Source organism: Bos taurus, chromosome 23 (assembly GCF_002263795.3).
Source record: "Bos taurus isolate L1 Dominette 01449 registration number 42190680 breed Hereford chromosome 23, ARS-UCD2.0, whole genome shotgun sequence".
In the NCBI taxonomy this organism is placed as follows: domain Eukaryota; kingdom Metazoa; phylum Chordata; class Mammalia; order Artiodactyla; family Bovidae; genus Bos; species Bos taurus.
The window spans coordinates 31,045,721-31,073,528 of NC_037350.1; the positions used below are offsets into that span (position 1 = coordinate 31,045,721).

The 27,808-nt window shown below is 41.6% G+C and overlaps 8 non-coding genes across 8 annotated transcripts; 5 read left to right on the plus strand and 3 right to left on the minus strand.

The window, feature by feature from the left end:
• Nucleotides 1–726: 726 nt before the first annotated feature.
• On the plus strand, nt 727–800 carry TRNAT-AGU (transfer RNA threonine (anticodon AGU)). The gene has a single exon. It is a non-coding gene; the product is annotated as a tRNA-Thr (tRNA).
• A 4,389-nt stretch (nt 801–5,189) lies between these two features.
• Nucleotides 5,190–5,262, plus strand: TRNAV-AAC (transfer RNA valine (anticodon AAC)). The gene has a single exon. It is a non-coding gene; the product is annotated as a tRNA-Val (tRNA).
• Nucleotides 5,263–6,911: 1,649 nt separating this feature from the next.
• Nucleotides 6,912–6,993, plus strand: TRNAS-CGA (transfer RNA serine (anticodon CGA)). The gene has a single exon. It is a non-coding gene; the product is annotated as a tRNA-Ser (tRNA).
• Nucleotides 6,994–8,156: 1,163 nt separating this feature from the next.
• On the plus strand, nt 8,157–8,229 carry TRNAR-ACG (transfer RNA arginine (anticodon ACG)). Its single transcript has one exon. It is a non-coding gene; the product is annotated as a tRNA-Arg (tRNA).
• A 751-nt stretch (nt 8,230–8,980) lies between these two features.
• On the plus strand, nt 8,981–9,053 carry TRNAK-UUU (transfer RNA lysine (anticodon UUU)). The gene has a single exon. It is a non-coding gene; the product is annotated as a tRNA-Lys (tRNA).
• Nucleotides 9,054–9,739: 686 nt separating this feature from the next.
• TRNAI-AAU (transfer RNA isoleucine (anticodon AAU)) lies at nt 9,740–9,813 on the minus strand. Its single transcript has one exon. It is a non-coding gene; the product is annotated as a tRNA-Ile (tRNA).
• Nucleotides 9,814–11,445: 1,632 nt separating this feature from the next.
• On the minus strand, nt 11,446–11,518 carry TRNAF-GAA (transfer RNA phenylalanine (anticodon GAA)). The gene has a single exon. It is a non-coding gene; the product is annotated as a tRNA-Phe (tRNA).
• An 11,480-nt stretch (nt 11,519–22,998) lies between these two features.
• Nucleotides 22,999–23,092, minus strand: TRNAI-UAU (transfer RNA isoleucine (anticodon UAU)). Its single transcript has 2 exons — nt 23,055–23,092; nt 22,999–23,034 (listed from the first exon to the last, which is right to left on the minus strand). It is a non-coding gene; the product is annotated as a tRNA-Ile (tRNA).
• Between the last annotated feature and the right edge of the window lie 4,716 nt (nt 23,093–27,808).

The following is a 27,808-nucleotide window of genomic DNA, read 5'->3' on the forward strand; positions in this document are numbered from 1 at the left end:
CCTGAAATGGCCCTTTAGTAATATTCTGAATTGAGGCTGGATTTGAGCTACACTCAAGGGTTGGTGTACTCTTGAGCAAGGTTTCCCTCTTGTCTGTTGCCGATAGCGCCGAGTAACCCAGCCGTAAGCCATTAGAAGTCAACATTCCTGAAGTGGAGAAATAAGTGCCACCATTCTGGAGGGTGATTTGACAGGTGCATCACACCACTGTTCTTTCAGAAATCTTGTGTCAAATACATACTTTTGACCAGTATCTTTGATCAGTAACCCCTCCTTCAACACACTAATATAGAAGAGAGCAGGTGTGGCTAAAATAATATGATGGCTAATAGAAGATCATTTCATTTTTTCTTTTAGGCTTCAACAAAGGTCTCTGACACACACTCCCCCACCCCTAACACTTCATACAACCCCCCAGCCCCCACCCCCGACACACACACCCGTTGCCAGAGTTTATAGTCTAGTTGAATCCAGTGATGTCCACTCTGAAACAATTTCTCATGAGAAGATAGTCATCTTAATCTAGTACCTGTATTTATTCTTCCAAAAGAACATTTTTCTTTGGTTTTGACTGACATAAGTTTGCTTCCCCTCCTGCCTCCCCGCCCCCCACCCCCCCCCACCCCCGCTTTTATCACCTGGCAAACCAGTTTCTAAATTCATTATAGCGAAGAGACATATGAAATTAAGTTCAAATAGAGTATAACTAAAAGCTTTGCTAAGATGGGCTCCGTGGCTTAGCTGGTTAAAGCGCCTGTCTAGTAAACAGGAGATCCTGGGTTCGAATCCCAGCGGGGCCTGCCAGAGTCTTACTCTGGTTCTGGTTTTTGCGAAAACTCAGAAAATATTTTTCTCTAAGTGAGTAGAAACTAACTTGAATTGACACTGGATGAATATCCTAATACTCAGAACTTAAGCTTTGCTTGGGAAAAATGGGGTACTTTGTAGAAGAGGACAGAGGTAAAAGGATAAAGAATACCCCGAGAAGCATTCCCAAATCATAGATCAGAAGTAATTTAAGGACTCTCTGATTGTTTGTCTGAATCATGATATTAGCAGTGAATAGGTAATCTAGCCTAGCAGAGGTTTGCCCTTTTGTCTAACTATTGGAATCAAGTGAAGGAGATTCAACAGCTTTAAATACATGCCCTTTCAGATATCCTTTAGATTTGTCTGATTACTGGAGAGCTTTAATTATTTTTTTGCAACCTCAGATACACTTGGAGTAGGGTTGGCACTCAAGTTTTTTTTTGTTTGTTTGTTTAATAGACTATTAAATAGCTAATGGCTTTTCTAATTTCAAGGTAATATGTAGAAGTATTAGTACCAATCATCTTTAAGGAACAATGGATAGGGTAGGAAGACCTATGGTCAGAAGTGATTAGTTTAAATCCTCTGTCATTGAACCTTTTCTTGCTACTTACCACTTCTAGGAAGACTTCAATTTTCCTTTGCATGTCTGCTCTTAGCCTCATCCTAAAGAAGGTAAGGGGGAAAAAAGAGAAAGGGCTAAAAAAAAAAAAAAAAAAACACCTAATGTAAATGTTGAATTGAGTACTGTAATAGCTGTTTCTACTTTTCAAGTGATTCTGGACTCTAGGTCATCACTGAAGTTTTTGAAAAGAGACAAATGGTTAGTGACAAAGAAGAGTGGTTAGTGACAAAGCATATAAAGCATCTAGCATGAGTTTAGAGACAAATGAAGTCACACTTTTTTCTAGACAGATTTTTACATAAAAGTTCTGATAAAGACATTAAATCCTAAAAACAAAGATGTTTCTGCTTATCTGCTGTTTCTTTTGACATTCTAAGATATATCTTAAAATAATTAGGCTCTACAAATGTCCACTTCCCCATACTTAGTAATGTGCACAAAATTCTACAGGCAATGATTGCACCTTAAGTACCTTCTTGCTTCTCATTGTCATGGCCTAACAGATTAATTACTCCTTTGTTGAGCATCTGGGAATGCAAATGTGTCAAAAGACTGACATTTTAAAGAATCTCTTAAAATGGAGTTGAATCTAATCAGTGAAATCCTGTACCTCTAGAAGTGTTCAGTACTTAATAGGTCTAAATGATAAAAGGTTGTTATTCTATAAAACAGTTTTAAACAAGTCATGGACATTCTCAATTGTGTCTTTGTTAAAGGGACTTCTCCTTAGTTGAACTACTCTTTCTTTCTTTCTTGACCTACCATATTCTTCATTCAAACTTCCTTCTCCATTAAATGTTCTCTGGCTTGGGATGCTCAAATGGACAGCTCCTCTTTTGTGCTCTGAGGGTACAACTGACATTGTCTTAAGCCAGCTGTGTGGGTCTTTCTTCTTCATATCCAGGTATATACTTCCCATCTTGGACACTGGATAAAGTTTGGTGAACAAATTCAAATGGAATGTCCCTTGAAAAGGTGGAAAAGTAAGGCATGGTGATGAGAGAAAATGTTAGGGAAAGAGGAGTCTCTGGAGCTGACCCTTCCTTGGCTGCCTGCCTGGAGCTGATCTTTCAAAATATCTATGTCTGAAAGAGGTCTCTGCCTAATTTCAAATTCACATTTCCATTGCCACCAGGATTTCACATGAGTACCACTGGCACCATACACCATAAACTCAACTGATCATTATTTCCACTGGAAATCTATTATTAAACTTGACTCTTCCTGCTGCCTTACCCCACCAAATTACAACAGTCTTCCTGATTTACATTTAACATATGTGAGGTGTTTTTCTCTCTGTTCATCTACTTGGTTCTTATTTGGACCTTCTTCACTACAATCTCTAACAGCCTCTTCCTGTTCTCCCTGTCTTCAAGACTGGCCATCTGAAGTCATTCTCAACCCAGAAGACATATATCTCTGGCTTAAAATACAAAACATCATTTCCTCCCTAAGATTTCCCAGTCTTAAACCTTTCTTCTTTTTCTAATATATGCATTTAAACCTATATATTTTCTTCTAAGCACTACTTTAGTTGCGTGTTGTATTTTCATTCTTTCAATTCAAAGTATTTTCTAGTTTCCATTGTACTTATATTTTACTTAGAAGTATACTTCTCTGGAGAAGGCAATGGCACCCCGCTCCAGTACTCTTGCCTGGAAAATCCCATGGATGGCGGAGCCTGGTAGGCTGCAGTCCATGGGGTGGCTAAGAGTCGGACACGACTGAGTGACTTCACTTTCACTTTTCCCTTTCACACATTGGAGAAGGAAATGGCGGCCCACTCCAGTGTTCTTGCCTAGAGAATCCCAGGGGCGGGGGAGCCTGGTGGGCTTCCGTCTATGGGATCACACAGAGTCGGACACGACTGAAGTGACTTAGCAGCAGCAGTAGCAGCATACTGCTCAAGTTTCCCAGTATTAGAATTTTTTTAGTTATCATTTTGTTATTGACCTCAAGTTTAATTCTGTTATTGTCAGAAAACATTTTTTTAAATTGTTTGAATCCTTTTAAATTTATTAAGACTTGTTTTGGGGCCCTTTTTGTTTTGGTGTAGGTTTAATGTGCACTTGAAAATAATGAGAATTCTGCAGTAGTTGGATGTTCTGTGTGATAAATGTCAACTAGATCAAGTTGAATAGGTACTACTATGGCTCGTGTCCTCAATTCCTACTTATTTCCCCTTTTCTGTAAGTTTCTCATCAGCTACTAAAAGTGATCTTTAAAATCACCAACCATAGCTCTGCTTATTGTGGTTCTTGTTTTAGTTTTCTCAGTTTGGCTTCATATAAGAATTGACGTGTCTTCTTGCTGAGTTGATCACTTTATCATTGTGAAATGTTCTTTATCTCTGGTCTTACTTTTTACTTTGATGTCTCCTCTATTTGTCAACCAAGTTTCTAATGGTTGATGTTTGCATAGTTCCCCGACACTTTATTTTCAACCTGTTGTCTTATTTTTCAAGTATATTTCTTGTAAGCAGGACACAAAAGGCTCTTGTTTTCTTTATTTTACTATTTAGCCAGCCCATTTATGCCTTTTAATTATTTATTCCATTTACATTAAAAGCAATTATATATATCTGGGTTTAAGTTGACATCATTATTTGTTTTCCACTTATCCTACTTGTTCTTGGTTCCTCCTTTTCTACCTTCCTTTGAATTAATATTTCTTATTCCATTTAATCTTTATTTAACCTAAGATGTAGTATCATTTCCCTCCAGCTGCTTTTAAGATGTTTTAAATCTTTGTTTTACAAGAATATCAACATAATTTGGCTAGTTATAGTTTTCTTTATGTTTATGCAGATTGTTATTTGCTGAGCTTATTCAATGAATGAGTTGTCACATGTTTTCCCCCACTGAGCTATAAGTACCCTTAAGTTTAGAGCATTTTAATGTATGTAAATCACACTTAAAAAGAAAACAAAAACCTTAAGTGTAAATATAGATGACATCTACACTCCAAGAATTAAAGATTAGTCTCCACTCCCTCTCTCATCAGATTCAAATTGAAATATACCTTCCCCAGTTTGGGAGGCACATCCATCTTGCCTTTGATCTGGCCCATATATAACCATTTAGTCTTATTTCTTTCCATGTCTTGCTTCAAATGCTTGGATTCCCACCCCCTCCACCCCGAAGATTATTCCTATTTCGTTCACTTCCCAACAACAAAAAAATTCCCTTATTAACCTCTAAGCATCATACTTCTTTTCATCTATTAAGTCTTAGATTTGGTGTCATTTTCTCTTGGAAGCCTTCAAGGGCATTCCAATTTTTTGGCCGTTCAAGCAGGTTTTTCTGAACATTATGGTAGATATGTTTGGTAAACACATTTCTACTTGTATTTGTTATTGATTTTAAAAAGAAAAAAAAAAAAAAAAACGAAGAAAGAAAAATGGAAACATTTCAAAGACCTAGAACAAGAAAGAATATTTACCTCTACCTATTCGCCCCTCAGGGAGAAGGCAATGGCACCCCACTCCAGTACTGTTGCCCGGATAATCCCATGGATGGAGGAGCCTGGTGGGCTGCAGTCCATGGGGTCGCTAAGAGTCAGACACGACTGAGTGACTTCACTTTCACTTTCCACTTTCATGCATTGGAGAAGGAAATGGCAACCCACTCCAGTGTTCTTGCCTGGAGAATCCCATGGACAGGGAAGCCTGGTAGGCTGCAGTCCATGGGGGTCGCAGAGTCGGACACGACTGAAGCGACTTGGCAGCAGCAGCAGCATTCGCCCGTCATGTCTGGTTTCCGTAGTGTAGTGGTTATCACGTTCGCCTAACACGCGAAAGGTCCCCGGTTCGAAACCGGGCGGAAACAGGCTTCAGCTGGGGATCGTTTTCTATTTCCACAGAAGACCTCTGTACGTTGTTTTTGCGGTACCAGACTTCAAAAATATACCACATTTGCCCTTCTCTTGAGGCCGAGGGGTTTAAAACGAAAAGCTGTCTGGACGCCCTCTGCTCTGAAGCCCGGGTTTCCCCTTTCCCACCCGCTCTTTCCCCTCCTGCACTCGGCGTTCTCCTGCTGGAAGGACCGAGGGGCCAGCCTGGGTCAACCGGAGGAGACCCCTGATGCACCAGGCCTGCGCCGTGTGTCTGTCTTGGACGAACAGGTTTTCTGCAAAGTGACTTTCTCCTGACCTTCAGAGAGACAAAAGTGCTTCACCTCAAAACCAGACAGCGATCTCACAACTGTTCAGTTATTATTACTCCTATTAGTACCATCCAGTAGTTCCAAAGCTCATCAGGCATAGATTGGGAAAAAAGAGTTGTGGGGAGCAATTGGGGTTGGGGAATGGATAAGAGGAGATTCCTGTCCTCAAAAACTCCCCGGGTATCTGTGCTGGAGCAAGAAGGCTCTTACCTGCATTTTGGGGAGCGCCCTTCCCCTCTGTTCCCACCACCCCAGAAAGATCCTCTGGGACTGTTTCTCCGTGGGGCTAGATTTTAGGCTATTCAACCGCAGTGGAACAAGCCAGACCCGCCCCCACCTCCCCCCCGCTCACCCCCCAGGCCCAGGGCGGACTCCCGGCCTTGGCTGTTGCGGAGAGCCTCCTCTTCAGCGGAATCAAACTCTACGTTCTCCTAAAACTCAGCATCTGGCATCCAGCTCCGCCCTAAGTGGGAGGCCAGCAGGCGGAAACGGCCTCGGATGAAAGGAAGGATCTTGAGCATTCCTGAAATCAGTTACGTGCCAGCAGTTTGGGGATTTCCCGGAAATAAGAAAGGGTTGAAAAGTTTGGCGGCTTGTTTGTGTGTATTTCATGATGTATTTTGCTAAAAGTCACTTTAGAGGGATGGTTTTTCTTTTGGAATGGGCCTAACACAAGAAATAGCATGCTTTCACTTGATCCACCTTCAGGGAAATGACACTGTCTCCAGGTGTTCAGCTCAGTTAACGACCGCGCCTGCATTCAGTGACCACATGGGGGCGACAGAGACTGGGCTCTCCGGATGGGAAGCTAGGGCCCAGAATTTGCCCCCAATAGTCCAACCAGTAGACTAAGAGGATTCTTTCTGATGTGAATTCATTCAGATTTATTGGTGGACTTTAACTGACTTTTTTCCTTAGAGGTTAAGTCACACCAGATCGCATATTCTGGATACTTTGACTAGATAAAGGCAAAAGGAAACAGAAACGAGATGAAGCTTTCTTGGAGCAGGGCTGTGGCAGTTGGAGGGGTGAAAAGTTTTTCACATCTAAACACATTTTGAAGGTAGAACAAGACAATTTCCTCACATCCACGGAATGAAAGAAAATTTGAAGTAAAGAATATTGCCAAGATTTTTTTTTTCTGCCTAAATACCTGAAAAGTTGAAATTGTCACTAAGTGAAATATGCAAGCTTGGGGTTGGAGAAGGTCTTCTTGGGGACACTCAGAAACCGGTGGTCCTCTCTTCTTTCAACCTTGCAGGGAAACGATAAATACTGGTTTTTAGTCGAATGAGTAAAACTGGTCTTGCTGAGCTGTGATGGCCGAGTGGTTAAGGCGTTGGACTCGAAATCCAATGGGGTTTCCCCGCGCAGGTTCAAGTCCTGCTCACAGCGTTCTCGTTTTCGGTGTATCCTTGACTCTTGAAACTTCCAAATAATTTGCTGCCGTCCCACGCAGCATGCATTACAGAAAAATCTATTGAAAGGCAGTTCTGAAAATTTTAAAGAGAGTGGGCGCCAGCCAGCTTAGAGTTTCAGAGTTCCCTTTCATAGTCTGAGCCTCTGTGAGCATCCAGAGCCCAGCCTACCCACTGTCTACAAGAGGCTTGGATCACGCTCAAACATACTGGCTTCGTTGAGATGGTTTGTTAAGTCTGTAAGAGTGATGACAGTAGCAAAGCGAACAGAGGAGACGTTGGGAAATAGTTTCTCTTTGTGATTTGTGATTATAGAGAGCTGCAGCTACTTTAAATCATTCCCAGGCAACCATCTTCAGTGTTTGTCCTGATATCAGCGGCTGCAGGTGAGAGCCATAAAAATGGAAGATAATACTCCACGGCATTTGCCACGCTCTCTTTAAGAGAAAGCCTTTTATACAAAGGAGGAAATTGAGGCACAGAGAGAATATATTTTAAATTCTCACTTTGTTTTGAATTTCAAAACCATACAAAGTCTTGTCTCCTTCTCAACGTACTAAACCACTCTTTAAAAGCACTGTTGCATTTTCAGCTGTTTTGCCTACTTTGAACAGCTAAGTACATTTTTAAGCCAATTTTATTCTGTTTTTTGAGTTTGTTAAATGAGATTCTTAAAATGAATACTTCTATTGAATCCTTGTCTCCTTATAGGATTTTGAGGGCAGATGAACATTCTGTAGGAAAGAACGATGTGTGTGGGTGTTGTGGGGCGGGGGGCGGGGGTGCGGAATGAAGACCTCAAAACTAGCACTAATATACGCTGGGTAAGACAGGATTTGAAGTGGAATAAGAAATAGATAACTGAGTCCACAGAGATTTCATACTAAGCAGCAAACAAGTAAACAAGTTGTCAATGCATAGTCAGCAAGTAAGTGAAGACTCCTCATTGTTTTCAAAGAAAGCATTTTCTGTAAATACATGTTATGGAACCAAATCAGAAAAGAAAGCATGCTTTCCCGAAGTCAATTTAGTCTCTGGTTTTAACCCCTTACTAGATTTAAAAAAATTAATCATGTCTTTGGTTGGCATGAACTGCGGATAATGATGAAAACATGAACGTGAGGAACGCTTAACCAGCGAGGGCCAGTGGCGCAATGGATAACGCGTCTGACTACGGATCAGAAGATTCTAGGTTCGACTCCTGGCTGGCTCGTTAGGCTGACTTTTTTCCCTTCTAGGTACTCTTTTCTAAAGGATACTGAAACAAGTTTTTAAAGTCCTTCGAATATATTTTCGTGGAACTGATCCTTCATTTTCCGTCCGTTGAGTCTGAAAGAGACTTCAAGAATCATCAAAGGACCCATCCAGAAAGCTTTTCTTCCTACTTTTCATCGCTTCTTGAACTTGAGAAAAGTGACTGACTGAAAAAGACCATCAGAAGGGAGGTTTTTACATCAACGAAACTTTAAAGAAAAACGAAAAGAAAAAAATGTCCCTACCAGTATCTTCTGCATCAGTATTTTTTTTCCAACTGGGAAGAGTCCTGACTCTGAAGACCATCCTGCAAAGCTCTTTCCTCGCATGCTGCTGCTGCTGCTAAGTCGCTTCAGTCGTGTCCGACTCTGTGCGACCCCATAGACGGCAGCCCACGAGGCTCCCCCGTCCCTGGGATTCTCCAGGCAAGAACACTGGAGTGGGTTGCCATTTCCTTCTCCAATGCATGAAAATGAAAAGTGAAAGTGAAGTCGCTCAGTCGTGTCCGACCCTCAGCAACCCCATGGACTGCAGCCTACCAGGCTCCTCCGTCCATGGGATTTTCTAGGCAAGAGTACTGGAGTGGGGTGCCATTCCTCGCATAGCTACTGGCAAAAAGAGACATCTCCTATGGAAATGCTGAGTCAAGAAGTGTGGTAGAGACGCGATGAGGAAGGTTTTTTACCTCAGGATGGGCACGGTCGTTGTGAGCCCGGATAGCTCAGTCGGTAGAGCATCAGACTTTTAATCTGAGGGTCCAGGGTTCAAGTCCCTGTTCGGGCGTCTGCGTTTTGCTTCCCAGGTGTCACTAGTGGTACAGAACTGCCAACACAGGAGACATCGGAGACGAGGGTTCCACCCCTGGGTCGGGAAGACTCCCTGGAAGAAGGCCTCCAGTATTCTTGCCTGGACAATCCCAAGGACAGAGGAGCCAGCGGGCCAGAGTCCATAGGGTCGCAGAGTCTGACACTACCGAAGCGGCTTAGCACACACACCCTTGAGGTCCAGTGGGTTCTTTTCATCCCTGGTATCTACCCTACCAGCCGGAAACGTCAATCTTAGGACATACGCAGGAGCTGGGAAACTGGACCTCAAGTGGACAGAAAAACCAAGAGGAATCTCCCCACTATTTTTTAAAAGAAGATGAGTGTGTAAGGAAGGCGTGGAAAGGCAGCGTTGGAGCGGCATCTCCAAAGAGAACAGACTTGCCTCTTTCTCTGCGTTGAGGCAGAACAGAGAGGCTGGGGGAGATCACTGCCAAGTGAGGGGGAATTTCTCAAACTATACCAAAAGAGGATCTTCATAGGTGGCTAGATTTCTGAATGTGTAACTTCTATCCTCGCTCTGCACCGTAGGTAAAGTTCACCGCCACGAGGGAAAAGTTTAAGCTTGTGGACCTCGGATTATAATAACCGTGGGTTGTAAAGGTCCACCCAGCGGGTATCTTAAGTCCAAAATCAAGCCAGGAATGGCCCGTACGGGGATCGAACCCGCGACCTTGGCGTTATTAGCACCACGCTCTAACCAACTGAGCTAACCGGCCACCACAGGAGTGTCTCTCTTTTATGAAAGTAAATTGGTTTACATTTTTCTTTTGGTCTAAAAAATTATAAAAAATAATGTTTTTATCCCTCTTCCTCAGACCACATTCATAGATTTTAATGAGGAATCTATACTATTTCAATTCTTCGTATTTGGACTAGAAAATCCACGGATAAATTTTCGTGCAGAAATTGAGCATAGCTTATTTGTAGAAAAAGCACTGTAATAGGATCTTCAATAGTGGGTGAAGGGAGCCTTCCGTTTTTAAAAGCATGTCCCTACTATATCACAAATTGCAAATAATTTGTAACTTAGAGACCTAATGTTTTCAAGTTGGTATTAAAATTTTCACCCAGTGATACAGTGCATTCTCTGTATCACTCATCTTCCATTTTGCGAATGGAAGGATCCAAGCACGAGGTTGGAGAAGATAGAGTGAGATGAGCTCGTTGGCCCTCGGGGAGGCTATAGTTTTTATCACCTAAAGTTGAAGGAATCTCCTGCAGCCTCGGGAAATGTCCCTTTACATTTCCTGGGGTTGCATTGTTTTGTTTTGTTTTGGTTTTTTCCCTACTTTTTGAACTCTCCTGCTGACCTACCCCTAGTTAAATTTTCACTGAATATATTCATTTAAAGCTAAATGAATCAACAAGTAATGATTTTTGTCGAATTTTAAGCCGACGCTGATGCAAGGGGGAAGTGTGAGTTGCTGCTGCTGCTGCTGCTGCTGCTAAGTCGCTTCAGTCGTGTCCGACTCTGTGCGACCCCATAGACAGCAGCCCACCCGGCTCCCCCGCCCCTGGGATTCTCCAGGCAAGAACACTGGAGTGGGTTGCCATTTCCTTCTCCAATGCATGAAAGTGAAAAGTGAAAGTGAAGTCGCTCAGTCGTGTCCAACTCTTAGCGACTCCATGGACTGCAGCCTATCAGACGCCTTCATCCATTGGATTTTCCGGGCAAGAGTACTGGAGTGGGGTTCCATTGCCTTCTCCATGTGAGTTGCTAGTGGTTGCTTAAGTATTCAATAGTGAAAGGCTCAAGTCCCGCCAGTCTTCTAGGTTTTACTTCTCTAGTCTTCAAGAGCTCTTGTCCTAGTAAGGCTTACAGGTGCTCAAAAGTCACAGAAACGAAATCTGTTAACTCTTAGTCCCACGTCCTCTGTACTTTTCCAAATCAACTACCTTCTGGCTTTTGAGGATTCTTCTACATTCCAAAATGTGTATATAGACCCCTGATGTTCACTCAGAAAGCCATCGCTAAAGAATGAGCGTGTTTTAGCAATTTGAACTCCGAAAGAATTACTGTAAATAAGGGACAATTGAAATTGCTCGTGCCCTGCTTCTTATAGATGCCTTTAATAACATCTAAATAAATACATAAATATAAAGCACTAAGTGTTTTGCTTTGGGTTTTTTTCCCCTCTTTACCTTAAGGAATTACTGGTAGTTGTGGAAGAATTACTGTATATAGGCACAGAATTACGTTTTGCCATAGAAATTGAGGGTAAATGTATGCAATTCCTCAGTATATAAAAGGCACTATAGACTTATTATATTGTATATTTGAAGGCGATGGACATTTAGTTTGGCATCAGTATCTTGTAGTTCACGTTACAAAAGGGTAAGAAAACAGTTGCCGAAACCCGGGATTGAACCAGGGACCTTTAGATCTTCAGTCTAACGCTCTCCCAACTGAGCTATTTCGGCCACCCACTGGTCATTATCTTCTCAACTACTCTCTTTAAATAGTCTTTTCTTAACTACTTACTCCATTTCAGAAAAATGTAAGAAAACTTTTTGTCTTGTTTTCTGAAAACATAACACGCTTCCCCTTTCAAAAATAATTGTACCAACAACAAAAAATAAGACAATGGGGAAACACCCTCAAATTTCGTGAGTATGATAGGAGGAACAAAAGAACAGAGTGGTAAAAGAAAATTTATGTATATTTCTTAAGGGTATGAATTGGAGAGCTAAAGGGGCGTGGTGATTTATAGCTTCCTGTTGGAGTGGTAAGCTTCCTAGAACTCAAGACAACACCGTTTGAGATCATTTCTAGCTTGACGCTTAAATACCTTCTATTCTTTCAGTCATTTTTATTCTTTTATTCTATTAAAGTATAAGTTATATACAGTAAAGCACCCAGATTTTAAGTGCACAGCATGATGATCTCTACAAGTTTGCACCCCTTAGTCACCATGCATGCTCCCTCATGTTCCCTCTCATTTGTTTAAAACTTTATACATATTGAATCAAGTAGACTCTGCATTCTTATAAGTCTGGCTTCTTTCACTCAGTATTGTCTTTGAGATTCATCTGTTTTTTCTTAAAGCAGTTAAAAGCAGTTTGTTCCTATTTATAAACGTCCATTTTATGGTTGTACCACAATTTACTTATCCACTCAAATGTTGATAGGCATTTGGCTTTCAATTTGTGGTTATTATAAAAAGCACTGAACTTTCTTTTTTTTTTTTTAATTGAACAATATTTATTAAAATACAAAAATACACTTTTCTCACATTACAATCAATGTTCTTTTGTTGACATTTCCCCACCCCCCACCCTACCCCCCTTTCAAATCTGAACCTTTATTTCCTTTTAAAGCTAAAATAATATGTAAAGTTACATCATTAAATGGACCAGCATAACAGAGATCTCTGCCTTCCCCACCCATGCCCACCCTTTCTCTTCCCCTCCTCCCGAGGCAGCCCTGGGAGAGGGAAGCTTTTTGCCCCATTGTGCTACATTCAACAGGACTCCACGGCTAACTCACTGTGCCTGCGTGTACATCACTTTGTTCGAACTGTGGATTTCAGATCTTTCTTCCTGAAGCATCCTTGGTGAGGAAAGGCTTCGTCACTTTAAATGAGCCTGTGCCCTCTCTGTCTCCCCCTTTTCTTCTCTCCCCATCTTCTGCCCCTCTACCCATCATCACAACCCACTGACATCAGCCGTAATAATCCCTAATGAATCAGCATTTAGAGTAGTCACCAAATCACAAGCATGAGAAAAGCTTCCACTTCTCCAAGCTTCCCACTCCCGGCCTCTCCTCCCTTTCTCCACCTTAAAACAAACAAACCCTTTTTAAAAGAAAATCATCAAATGCCATCATTGTCGACAATCATTTGTTAGACACTGGGAACAACAGGTGGACACAGCACTATGCTGATGTATGCCCTCCCATGAATACCTTTTCTCTGTTGTTCTCCGCTCCCATCCCCCTCTGGGACCCCCAGGCCCCATGAACTTTCTTGTGCATAGTTTCAGATGAACATAATCATTGATTTATTAGATAGATACATCATGAGAAACGCTGGAAGAAACACAAACTGGAATCAAGATTGCCGGGAGAAATATCAATAACCTCAGATATGCAGATGACACCACCCTTATGGCAGAAAGTGAAGAGGAACTAAAAAGCCTCTTGATGAAAGTGAAAGTGGAGAGTGAAAAAGTTGGCTTTAAGCTCAACATTCAGATAACGAAGATCATGGCATCTGGTCCCATCACTTCATGGGAAATAGATGGGGAAACAGTGGAAACAGTGTCAGACTTTATTTTTCTGGGCTCCAAAATCACTACAGATGGTGACTGCAGCCATGAAATTAAAAGACGCTTACTCCTTGGAAGGAAAGTTATGACTAACCTAGATAGCATATTCAAAAGCAGAGACATTACTTTGCCAACAAAGGTCTGTCTAGTCAAGGCTATGGTTTCCAGTGGTCATGTATGGATGTGAGAGTTGGACTGTGAAGAAGGCTGAGCGCCGAAGAATTGATGCTTTTGAACTGTGGTGTTGGAGAAGACTCTTGAGAGTCCCTTGGACTGCAAGGAGATCCAACCAGTCCATTCTGAAGGAGATCAGCCCTGGGATTTCTTTGGAAGGAATGATGCTAAAGCTGAAACTCCAGTACTTTAGCCACCTCATGCAAACAGTTGACTCATTGGAAAAGACTCTGATGCTGGGAGGGATTGGGGGCAAGAGGAGAAGGGGACGACAGAGGATGAGATGGCTGGATGGCATCACTGACTCTATGGACGTGAGTCTGAGTGAACTCCGGGAGTTGGTGATGGACAGGGAGGCCTGGTGTGCTGCGATTCATGGGGTCGCAAAGAGTCGGACACAACTGAGAGACTGAACTGAATAGATGTAAATGTGGAATTGCGGGTCTACAGAATATATGTGTTTTTAACTTTATTACGTGCTGTGAAAATGTTTTCCAAATGTAACAGTTCACACTACTGAAAGCAACCTATGAGGCTTCCGGTTGCTTCACAGTCTAGCCAATACTGGGTATTATCATTTTAATTTCGGCTACTCGGGCCAGAATGTAGTGATAGTTCTTTGTGAGTTTGACTTGTATTTTTGATGATTATGATATTTTACATCTTCCCATATGTTCTTCCCTATTTAAGAAATTGGGTTGATTGCCAGTTTTTTAAAAAATGATTTGTAGTTCATTTCTTGTTCAGTCATTCAGTTGTGTCCAACTCTGCAACCGAATGGAATGCAGCACACCAGGCTTCCCTGTCCTTCACCATCTCTCGGAGCTTGCTCAAACTCATATCCATTGAGTTGGTGATGCCATCCAAACATCTTGCCCTCTGTCGTTACCTCCTCCTGCTGCCTTCAATCTTTCCCAGCATCAGGGTCTTTTCCAATGTGTTGGCTTTTATGTATTGTGAATACAAGTCCTTTGTCAGATATGTGTTGCAAATATGTTCTCCCAATTTGTGGTACATCTTTAGTTCTCCTAATTTTGTATTTTGAACTTTTTAATTTTAATGAAGTCCAACTTATCAGCCTTTACAGTTAGTGCTATTTTGCATCCTAGTTCAGAAATATTTGCCTACACTAAAGACATGAAGCTGTTCTATGTTTCTGTCTAGAAGTTTAAGTATTTTATTTTTAACATTTAAGTTTATATTCCATTTTGAATTTATGTGTAGTGTGAGATAAGTATTAAATTCATTTTCTTTAATGTATTATTTCAATTAACCCAGTATTATTTATTGAAAAGTCAATTTTTCCCCTACTGAATTGCACTGTCTCCCTGTCATCAAACAGGGAACTGTATATGTGTCTGTTTTTCCCTAGACTTTCTATTCTGCCCCATAGGCCTACGTTTGTCTTTACACTAAAATAACACTATCTTAATTTCTTTAACTTAAAATTAAGTAATAATATCTTCCAGCATTATTTACAATAGCCAGGACATGGAAACAACCTAGATAACCATCAACAAATGAACAGATAAAGAAGTAGTGGTACATATATACAATGGAGTATTACTCAGCCATGAAAAGGAATGAATTTGAGCCAGTTCTAGTGAGGTGGATGAACCTAGAGCCTGTTATACAGAGTGAAGGAAGTCAAAGAGAAAAACAAATTCATATATTAAAGAATATATATGGAATCTAGAAAAAGGGTACTGATGAACATACTTTTAGGGCAGCAATAGAGACACAGACATAGAGAACTTCTGGACATAGTGGGGGAAGAAGAGGGTGGGACGAATTGAAAGAGTAGCATTAAAACATGTACATTACCACATGTAAAATAGATAGCCTGTGGGAATTTGCTGTACAATGCAAGGAGCTCAACCTGGTGCTCTGTGATAGCCTAGAGGGGCAGTATGGGGCAGGAGGTGGGAAGGAGATTCAAGATGGAGGGGACATATCTATACCTATGGCTGGTTCATGTTGTTGTATGGCAGAACTGATACAACATTGTAAAACAAATATCCTCTGATTAACTAAATAAATTATTTTAAAAATTAAGTAATATTATCTGATAATACAGGGCCTTAGTTTTGTTTTTCTCACTTTGGATAGCCATAGCTATTCTGGATTTTTAAAAATTTTTAAATTTATTATTTAAAAATCATTATTTCAATGTAAGTGACTGTGGCTCAGATCATGAACTCCTTCATCAAATATGTATTTTGTAAGTATTTTCTCCAGTCTGTCATTCTCTTTCCATGGGCTTTCATAGAGAGAAGATTTTAATTTTAATGGACTCCAATTCTTCAATATTTTTTCTTTCACAGATTATATTCTTGGTATAGTATCTAAAAAATCATTTCCAGGGACTTCCCTGGTAGTTCAGTGGCTCAGACTCCCGTCTCCCAATGCACAGAGCCGGGGTTCAGTCCCTGGTAGAGGAATTGGATCCCACATGCCACAAATAAGACACTCAAATAAATAATTAAATATTTTTTAAAAAGTCATCACCAGGAGTTCCCTGATGGTCTAGTGATCAGGATTCAGTGCTTTCACTACCCTGGCTCAGGTTCAACCCCTGAGCATTGAATTGAGATCCTATAAGCTGTGTAGTGTGGTAAATAGTTATCACCAAACCTGAGATCAGCTAGGTTTTCTCCTATGTTATCCAGAAAGGTTTTACATTTTACATTTAGGTCTGGCTTGTCATCTACTTTTGAAATGGCAACCCACTCCAGTTTTCTTGCCCAGAAAATTCCATGAACAGAAAGTCTGGTAGGCTATAGTCCATGGGGTTGCAAAGAGTTAGACACTAATGAGAGATTAAGTGTGCATGCACATCATCTACTTGAATTAATATTTGTGACATAGGATCTATGTCTAGATTCATTTTTATTTTGCATGTAGTTGTTTCTGAATTGTTTGTTGAAAATACAATTCTTTATTAAGTTGTCTTTGCTCCTTCGTCAAAGATCAGTTGACTGGATTGGTTTAGGTCTATATCTAGGCTCTTTATTCTGTTCCATTAATCTATTTATTTATTCTTTCACCAACACCATACTGTCTTGATCACTGTAGTTTTATAACAAATCTTGAAGCTAAATAATGTCAGACCTCCAACCTTGTTCTTCAGTGGTGGTGGTGGAGGTTTAGCTGCTAAGTCATGCCCAACTTTTGTGACCCCATGGACTGTAGCCCACCAGGCTCCTCTGTCCATGGAATTTTCCAGGAAAAAATACTGGAGTAGGTGGCCATTTCCTTCTCCAGATTGTTAACTTCAGTATCCTGTTGGTTATTTTGGATCTTTCAATACACTTTAAAATCAGTTTATCAAGATACATAATATAACTTGCTGGGATTTTTACTATATCCTCCAAAGAATGGGCTCATTTAATCTAATTAATCAAATTTGTGGGCTTACCTGACTATAGAGCCTGCAGACCAAAACTACTGAGACAGTGCTGCAACTTCTGAAACTCATGTGCCTAGAGCCAGATCAAGAGAAACAACAAGAGAAGCCACCAAAAAAAGGAAGCCCACACACAGAAATGAAGAGGAACCCCAGCTCACCACAAGTAGAGAAGCCTCCAGGTAGGAACAAAGACTGAGGGCAACCAAAAATAAATAAATGAATAAATTGTTTTCTAAAAAAAGTGGAAGAGAGAGACATAAGAAGATGAGAATCAGAGAAGATGTGACAAGGGAAGCAGAGATTAGAGTAATGCAATTGCTGGCTTTGAAGACGAATGGGGTCCAGAGTTAAGGGATGTGGGCCACCTCTAGAAGCCAGAGAAAGCAAGAAAAAGAATTGTCTAAGAGAATTTCCAGAAGGAACACAGAGTTGCCAACAGCTTGGTTTTAGTCCAGTGAGAGCCTTTTTAAGACTTCTGATCTACAAACTGCAAGACAAGAATTTTGTACTAAGCCACTAAGCTTCTGACATGAGGGCAATTGTGTAGTAGTTTGAACATTCTTTGGCATTGCCTTTCTTTGGGATAGGAAGGAAAACTGACCTTTTCCAGTCCTGTGGCCACTGCTGAGTTTTCCAAATTTGTTGACATATTGAGTGCAGCACTTTAACAGCATCATCTCTTAGAATTTTAAATAGCTCAGCTGGAATTCCATCACCTCCATTAGCTTTGTTCATAGTAATGCTTCCTAAGGCCCACTTGACTTCACATCCCAGGATGTCTGGCTCTAGGTTAGTGAGTGACCACATCATCCTGGTTTTCAGGGTCATTAAGACTTTTTTGTATAGTTCTTGTTTTGTATTCCTGCCACTTCTTCTTAATATCTTCTGCTTCTGTTAGGTCCTTGCCGTTTGTGTCCTTTATTGTGCCTATCTTTGCATGAAATAATGGTATTTCCAATTTTGTTAAAGAGATTTCTAGTCTTTCCCAGTCTATTGTTTATCTCTATTTCTTTGCATTGTTCACTTAAGAAAGCTTTATTATCTCTCCTTGCTATTGTCTGGAACTCTGCATTCAGTTGAGTATATCTTTCCCTTTCTCCTTTGCCTTTTGCTACTCTTCTTTTCTTAGCTATTTGTATGGCCTTCTCAGACAATCACTTTGCTTTCTTGCATTTCTTTTTCTTTGGGATGGTTTTGCTCACCACCTCCTACACAGTGTTACAAACCTCCGTCCATAGCTCTCCAGGCACTCTGTTCATCATATCTGATCCCTTGAATCTAATTGTCACCTCCACTATATAATCATAAGGGATTTGATTTAGATCAAATGGCTTAGTAGTTTTCCCTACTTTTTTCAATGTAAGCCTGAATTTTGCAGTAAGAATTTCATGATCTGAACCATAGTCAGCTCCAGATCTTGTCATTGCTGACTGTATAGAGCTTTGCCATCTTCGACTGCAAAATGTAATCAGTCTGATTTTGGTATTGAATGGTGATGTCCGTGTATACAGTCTTCTTCTCTTGTGTTGTTGGAAGAAGGTGTTTTCTATGACCAGGGCATTCTCTTGCCAAAACTCTGTTAACCTTTGCCCTGCTTCATTTTGTACTCCAAGGTCAAACTTGCCTGTTACTCCAGGTATTTCTTGACTTCCTACTTTTGCATTCCAGTCTCTTGTGATGAAAAGGGCATCTTTTTTTGGTGTTAGTTCTAGAAGGTCTTGTAGGTCTTCATAGAACCATTCAGATTCAGCTTCTTTGGCATTGCTGCTAAGTCGCTTCAGTCGTGTCCGACTCCGTGCAACCCCAGAGACGGCAGCCCACCAGGCTCCCCCGTCCCTGGGATTCTCCAGGCAAGAACACTGGAGTGGGTTGCCATTTCCTTCTCCAATGCATGAAAGTGAAAAGTGAAAGTGAAGTCGCTCAGTCGTGTCCGACTCTAGCGACCCCATGCACTGCAGCCTACCAGGCTCCTCCATCCATGGGATTTTCCAGGCAAAAGTACTGGAGTGGGGTGCCATTGCCTTCTCCGTCTTTGGCATTAGTAATTAGTAATTGGGGCATAGACTTGGATTACTGTGATGTTGAATGTTTTGCCTTGAAAACAAACTGAGATCATTCTGTCATTTTTGAGATTGCACACAGGCACTGCATTTTGGACTCTTGTTGACTATGAGGGCTACTTCATTTCTTCTAATGGATTATTGCCCACAGTGGTAGATATAATGGTCATCTGCATTAAATTTACCCATTCCTGTCCATTTTAGTTCACTGCTAGCAAGGTAATGCTCAAAATCCTTCAAGTTAGGCTTCAGCAGTATATGAACCAAGAACTTGCAGATGTACACGCTGAATTTAGGAAAGGCAGAGGAACCAGAGATCTTATTTTTGGGGGCTACAAAATTACTATGAACGGTGACTGCAGCCCTGATATTAAAAGACCCTTGCTCCTTGGAAGAAAAGCTGTGACAAACCTATACAGTATATTAAAAAGCAGAAACATTGCTTTCTGAAAAAAGTCCGTGTAGTCAAAGTCATCGTTTTTCACTTCCTAAGTATCTCACCATGCTGGGCATTACCCAAGATGCTGGGAGACAGATACAAGGTAAATAAATTTAAAAATATGGAAAACAAAACAAAAGTCATGGTTTTTCCAGTAGTAAGGTATGGGTGTGAGAGTTAGACCATAAAGAAGACTGAGCACAGAAGAACTGATGATTTTGAATTGTGGTGCTGGAGAAGACTCTTGAGAGTCCCTTGGACTTGAAGGAGATCAAGCGAGTCAATCCTAAAGGAGATCAATATTCATCAGAAGGACTGATGCTGAAGCTGAAGCTCCAATACTTTGGCCACGTAATGCAAAGAGCCCACTCATTGGGAAAGACCCTGATGCTGGGAAAGACTGAGGACAGGAAGAGAAGAGGGTGACAGGATGAGATGGCTGGATGGCTTTCCCGACTCAATGGACATGAGTTTGAGCAAACTGCAGGAGATAGTGAAGGACAGGGAAGCCTGGTGTGCTGTAGTCCATGGGTTAAAAAGAATCAGACACAATTTAGCGACTGGACAACAACAATTAAGTTTGTCCTAATTTGTTACAGAAGCAATAGGAAATTAATACACTTATCAAAATTCATCAAACTCTACACTTAAAATGTGTGAATCTTATTGTATATAAATGTCTTACCAGAAAAGAGACCTAAGGGACTTCCCAGGTGGTCCAGGGGTAAGACTCCGCACTCCCAATGCGGGGGGCCCTGACTTGATCCTTGGTCACATGCCACAAGCTAAGAATTTGAATGCTACAACTAAAACTCCTCATGCCTAGTGCATCCTAAATAAACACATTTTGCTTTAAAGGAAACGTTAGAGAACTGTATTGTTGCTTTCTGTTTTGAACCGCTAGCTGCACAGAAGTTGGTGTGATCAGAGTCATCACAGAGTTCCCAAATCAAGCCATGGGAATCAGAGACAATCCAGCCCTTGACTGGCCAGAGATCACTACAGGAAACAGGAATAACCCCTGGAGACATTCTTTGTGATTCTGGCAATTTTATTTTCACACTGTTTCCTCAAACATCATTTGGTCACTGTATTAACTAGTATTATGTAATATCATGTCAGGCACTAGGTTTCAAAAAGTGTTAAAGAGGCTCTTCTGTTGAAAAATTCAGTAAGTCCCCGACATACAAATAACTTCCATTACAGGACTGCGTCCATAAGTCCAGTTTGTTCACAAAGTTAACCTAGGTACCCAACTAACACAATCAGCTATATAGTATTGTACTGTAATAAGTTTATAATACTTTTCACACAAATAATACATAACAAACAAAAAATAAAATAGACATTTTAATCTCACAGTAGAGTAGTACAATACAACAGCTGGCATTCAGGGGCTGGTATGGAGTGAACAGGCAAGAAGAGCTACTGACTGGAGGAGGGAGAAGGGGTGGGAGATGGTAGAGCTGAAGGATTGTCAGCAATAGGAGATGGAGGGCAAGGTGCAGTGTCACTCATGCCTGACACTGAAGACATAAGTTCTGATTCCTTGCTGAATTCAATTCTATCTACCCTCTTTTAAAAGATGATCCAGTGATCTATCTGGGTAGTAGCTCTTTTTTTCTCACCATAAATGACACTGTAGTACAGTATTGCTTTCTGAATGGCTGCTACATCCTTTGTGTATCATTATAGATTCAGGTCCTGTGCTCAAAAGCTAACAGTGCCTCCTCAAATAAAGAAAACTCCCTTGCCATTTCCTGCATCATGAATCACTTCAGTTCTTCAGTTACTTCTTCCTCTTCTCTCTTCTTCCTTTTTCTGGGCCTCCAATTCCTAGCGCTTCTTAGCAGTACCAGATACAGCACTGATGCTTTTTCACTTGCTTCTGGACCTCCTAGACTTGAAAGAAAGATACTGTAGTCTATACAGTACTGTACAATAAAGTACACAAAAGCACAACCACTTGTAGAGGATGCACGCATGTGACAATGTAAGCCAGACAAGTGATCTAACTCACATGACTGGACAAGCGAATGCATGCTGGCATTTTTGAAAGTTCTGCAACTTGAAGATTCATATGTAGAGGACTTACTATGTGCCAGGGCGACCTCTTTTCCTTTTTCTTCTCTAACTATGCTCTGGTGCCATTCCCATAGCTTGACTTTTGCCTCTGTTCTTACATCTGCCTGTACCTGTCGTTTACCATATATATCCAAGACTTTCTCCCTTATTTCCTTCAGGTATCTGCTTAAATGTCACTGCTTAGGCCTTCTCTAACAACCTTATATCACATAGCACTCCCAGCATATTCCCTGGTATCCTCGATCCCTCTTATCCTATTTTTGCTTTTCGCTATAAACATTACCACTTTGTCTCACTATATATAAATACATTTATGTTCAGTTGTTCATTGCTTATTTCTCCCTACTAGAAATTAGGTTCTAGAGGATAGAGATTTTATTTTATTTTTTCCACTACAGTAATCTCAGCATCTAGAGTGGATCTGCCAAAAAGCAGGCATCAAGTATTTGCTGAATGGCTGCCTTTGAGATAAAGTGCACAGGAGAGGGAGTGGATTTGAGTTTGATGATTTCCCCATATGTTGGGGTTACAGACTTGCAAGAATGTCTAGACAGAAATATCCTGTAGGCAGTAGGATGCATAGGTCTTGATTCAAAAGAGGGGACTGGATGGGAAAGAAATCTTAAAATCATCAGTATTTGGAAAGATGCTGTAATTAAGGGAATGAATATAATACAAAAATGTGTATATCAGTAGGTGAGAAAAAAATTGAGATGAAACTGTAGGCTGTAACCATACTTAAGAAACACAAGAGAAGGAGGGCCCTGTGAAACAATGAAATCCAGGAGAGACTGGATAAAAGTAGAGCAATATACGATCATTTATTTCAGACACTACCTCCAGATGAATGTCGTTTTCCAAACAAGGTCGTTTATTTTCTGATGACATTAGGAAGAAATACATACACAGCCACCTGTGTTTCATTGCAGGGGGAGATAAATTTCTGTTCCCCAGTCTGGTTTATGTAAAGTAGGCGGTGGAGCTCGACTCAAACACATTTATATTTCACAGATGAAGTTCAGCAACCTCACTGCATGTCTTATGGAACTCAACGTTAAGATGCCTGTGCGCAGCTTCTGGTCATTCGTGAGCCCCTGTGACAGCTGCACGAAATGGCAGAACGTAAGACCCAGGTTGTCCTCTTGCGTGCTCAGTTCCCAAAGATCTGAGGGATGGTTTTATACTAGGAGAGAAGAAAGGATGAGCGAGACTCATTCGAAGCTGTGCAATCTGACTTTAGGATCTCCTGACAGAGGAGAATCGAATATGCCTGAATGAGCTCAATTTGCCTCCTTTCGGCTTGTGATTTTTTTGTGTTTGAAAACGACCAAATATTCTCTTTAATCATGGGAATATCTGCGTTCTCACCTTGGAAAATGTAACAGCCTCTTTTAAGCTTTTATCTTTAAAGAGGAGAGAAGAAAGCATTAGAGAGAAAAGAGACTGAAACCATAAAGGGAAGAAAACATGCTCCAGGTGAGGCTCGAACTCACAACCTCGGCATCACCCGCACATATACTGCTGTATAAGTACCGCGCGCTAACCGATTGCGCCACTGGAGCATGCTTTCCCTTAGCTCTCGGTGCGCACTCTACAGAGCCACGAGCGACCGGCGCGCCGGCTCCCCAAGACAAGCAGAGCGGGAACGCGCCACACTGCTGAGGACCCTCTTCTCCCCACCCTCCTCAGCCGCGGCTGGCCTGGCAGAGACACTTCCATCTCTCCCGCAAGCGTGTTTGTGATCCTTCCTCTGGGCCCGCGAGGATCAGCATTTCCCAGGGGTTCAGGGATGCTCGTTTCAGAAGCCCCGAGAGAAGGCTGAGGAGAAAGGGCGGGCGAACTCCGGTTCCCCCTCGCCTTGACTCCAAGAAGGGAACGATTTCCGTGGAAGACAAGACTATTTGACTGAGGGATTGCGTCACTGCGCACCGCCTGGCTGGTCCGTGATGCTTCCTACCAGATCAGGACCCAGAGAAGCAGAGCCAGCCCTGTACTCGCCCAGCGGGTTTCCCAGCCCCCGCTGCGCTTCTGGCGGAACTATCCACCTTGCTGTCCAGCATCTCCGGGCTGTGCCTCCAGGTTCCCCTAAATCCTTCCCGAGCCTGCTTGCAAACCTCATTCCAAGTCATACAGCCAGCCGGCTGGTCCGGCATCTCCTGTGGGAAAACAACCAGAGCGGAAACGGCTCCTTAAAGTGCCGAGTGTTACAGAGATCAAGGTGGTGTCCCCCACCCCAGCTCCCACCTTGCTCCTCCACCAGCTTCGACCTTCTTTCGAGGTTCATTGCAGGTAGTTTGCCTCTACAACCCAGTAGAGTGGAGGCAAACCCAATTTGCCCACACAGTATCTTCATTTTCTGCCTGGGGCATCTCATTATAAAGGCCAATGTTGTTTGTTAGTATGCTTGTTTGTATTAGAGTAATCGCAGCTGGCACATACATACCAGATATGAGGCTTTTAGGCTTTTGTGGAATAATTCCTGTCAGTGAGAAGGAGAGTTGTGTAAATAATAGAATAGCCTGACTATTCCTGTCCACACGGGACTTAAGAAACAGGACTGATATCAACTGACCCAATATCCCCATTCAGATGCAGGAAGGAGTGTGAGGGGAGAGAACTGTTTCCATATTTCGGCGTCTGTTGCATTGCTGTACTGGATCTTTTTTGCTCGTTCAGTTACTTAGTCATGTCCGACTCGTTGTGACCCCATGGACTATAGCACACCAGGCTTCCCTGTCCTTCACTATCTCCCAGAGTTTGCTCAAACTCATGTCCACTGAGTCAATGATGCCATCCAACCATCTCATCCTCTGTCACCCTCTTCTCTTTCTGTCCTCAATCTTTCACAGCATCAGAGTCTTTTCCAATGAATTGGCTCTTTGCATTGGGTGGCCAATGTATTGGAGCTTCAGCTTCAGCATCAGTCCTTACAATGAATATTCAGGGTTGATTTCCTTTAGGATTTACTACTTTGATCTCCTTGCTGTCCAACGGACTCTCAAGAGCCTTTTCCAACACCACAGTTCAAAAGCATCAATTCTTTGGCACTCGGCCTTCTTTACGGTCCAGGTCTCATATCCATACATGACTACTGGAAAAACCATAGCTCTGACTATATGGACCTTGGTCTGCAAAGTGATGTCTCTGCTTTTTAATATGCTGTCTAGGTTTGTCATAGCTTTCCTTCCAAGGAGCAAGGGTCTTTAAATTTCACAGCTGCGGTCACCATTCACAGTGATTTTGGAGCCCAAGAAAATGAAATCTGTCACTGTTTCCACTTTTTCTCCTTCGATTTGCCATGAAGTTATGGGACTGGATGCCAGGATCTTAGTTTTTTGAATGTTGAGTTTTAAGCCAGTTTTTTCACTCTCCTCTTTTACTTTCATCAAGGGGCTCTTTAGTTCAAGGCACATTCCTCTTTCTTTAAATCTCTTTAAACTGGATTGTTACGAATGTTTAAAACACACCTTAAAGTAAGGAGCAGTGAGAAGTGACATAGCCCTTTAGTAATGACCATCTCACCACACGATCTCTTCCTACATTCCCACCACACAGTCCTCTAGCTCTGCCTGAACCTCTAGAGGGCATTCATCTAAACAACAGTAGCAGCCACAAGTTGGATGGAGCTTATCATGGGCCAGACATTGTTCTAAGTGATTTATATAAACCTCATCTTAGCACTCATGTGCTGTATTCCAAGTCTGGATCTAGACAAGAAGAACCAGTATCTTCGGAACTATTCTTAAGAGATGAAAACTTACAAGACTCACAATAAATATGTCACTGGATATTAAACTGACTTTTATTAACACAATGTAGGCATTATAAGAATAAAATCATGCGCATGAAGAAAAATGTAGATAGAAAGCCAAGTGCTTGGGATTGTTAATGTTAAAAAAAAATCTTCTGATTTCTGCCTGCTCTTTTTTCTATGGAAGTATGGCCTGCACTGACCACAATTTGGGTTCCCCTGGCCTGCAACTTCATCTTGAGTTTCAATTGAGGGAGCAAACAGAATGAGACAAGACAGAAAGTTTGGAGTATTTATCTCTCTGGATTCCTTTCTCTGGGTCAACTTGATTTAGTTCATCAAAGGGGATGTTTCCTTCAAGTTCCAGATAAATACCCAAAAGTGAATTTGCTGGATCATATGGTAGTTCTAATAAACTCTAATAGAGTTTTGCCAAGAAAATGCACTGGTCATAGCAAACACCCTCTTCCAACAACACAAGAGAAGACTCTACACATGGACATCATCAGATGGTCAACACCGAAATCAGATTGATTATATTCTTTGCAGCCAAAGATGGAGAAGCTCTATACAGTCAACAAAAACAAGACCAGGAGCTGACTGTGGCTCAGATCATGAACTCCTTATTACCAAATTCAGACTTAAATTTAAGAAAGTAGGGAAAACCACTAGACCATTCAGATATGACCTAAATCAAATCCCTTATGATTATACAGTAGAAGTGAGAAATAGATTTAAGGGCCTAGATCTGATAGATAGAGTGCCTGATGAGCTATGGACTGAGGTTCGTGACATTGTACAGGAGACAGGGATCAAAACCATCCCCATGGAAAAGAAATGCAAAAAAGCAAAATGGCTGTCTGGGGAGGCCATACAAATAGCTGTGAAAAGAAGAGAAGCAAAAAGCAAAGGAGAAAAGGAAAGATATAAGCATGTGAATGCAGAGTTCCAAAAAATAGCAGGAAGAGATAAGAAAGCCTTCCTCAGGGATCAATGCAAAGAAATAGAAGAAAACAACAGAATGGGAAAGACTAGAGATCTCTTCAAGGAAATTAGAGATACCAAGGGAACATTTCATGCAAAGATGGGCTGGATAAAGGACAGAAATGGTATGGACCTAACAGAAGCAGAAGATATTAAGAAGAGATGGCAAGAATACACAGAAGAACTGTACAAAAAAGATCTTCACGACCCAGATAATCACGATGGTGTGATCACTGACCTAGAGCCAGACATCCTGGAATGTGAAGTCAAGTGGGCCTTAGAAAGCATCACTACAAACAAAGCTAGTGGAGGTGATGGAATTCCAGTTGAGCTATTTCAAATCCTGAAAGATGTTGCTGTGAAAGTGCTGCACTCAATATGCCAGCAAATTTGGAAAACTCAGCAGTGGCCACAGGACTGGAAAAGGTCAGTTTTCATTCCAATCCCAAAGCAAGGCAATGCCAAAGAATGCTCAAACTACCGCACAATTGCACTCATCTCACATGCTAGTAAAGGAATGCTCAAAATTCTCCAAGCCAGGCTTCAGCAATATGTGAACCGTGAACTTCCTGATGTTCAAGCTGGTTTTAGAAAAGTCAGAGGAACCAGAGATCAAATTGCCAACCTCCGCTGGATCATGGAAAAAGCAAGAGAGTTCCAGAAAAACATCTATTTCTGCTTTATTGACTATGCCAAAGCCTTTGACTATGTGGATCACAATAAACTGTGGAAAATTCTTCAAGAGATGGGAATACCAGACCACTTGACCTGCCTCTTGAGAAATCTGTGTGCAGGTCAGGAAGCAACAGTTAGAACTGGTCAGGGAACAATAGACTGGTTCCAAATAGGAAAAGGAGTACGTCAAGGCTATATATTGTTACCCTGCTTATTTAACTTCTATGCAGAGTACATCATGAGAAACGCTGGACTGGAAGAAACACAAGCTGGAATCAAGATTGCCGGGAGAAATATCAATAACCTCAAATATGCAGATGACACCACCCTTATGGCAAAAAGTGAAGAGGATCTCAAAAGCCTCTTGATGAAAGTGAAAGTGGAGAGTGAAAAAGTTGGCTTAAAGCTCAACGTTCAGAAAACGAAGATCATGGCATCTGGTCCCATCACTTCATGGGAAATAGATGGGGAAACAGTGGAAACAGTGTCAGACTTTATTTTGGGGGCTCCAAAATCACTGCAGATGGTGACTGCAGCCATGAAATTAAAAGACGCTTACTCCTTGGAAGGAAAGTTATGACCAACCTAGATAGCATATTCAAAAGCAGAGACATTACTTTGCCAACAAAGGTCTGTCTAGTCAAGGCTATGGTTTTTCCTGTGGTCATGTATGAATGTGAGAGTTGGACTGTGAAGAAGGCTGAGCACCAAAGAATTGATGCTTTTGAACTGTGGTGTTGGAGAAGACTCTTGAGAGTCCCTTGGACTGCAAGGAGATCCAACCAGTCCATTCTGAAGGAGATCAGCCCTGGGATTTCTTTGGAAAGAATGATGCTAAAGCTAAAACTCCAGTACTTTGGCCACCTCA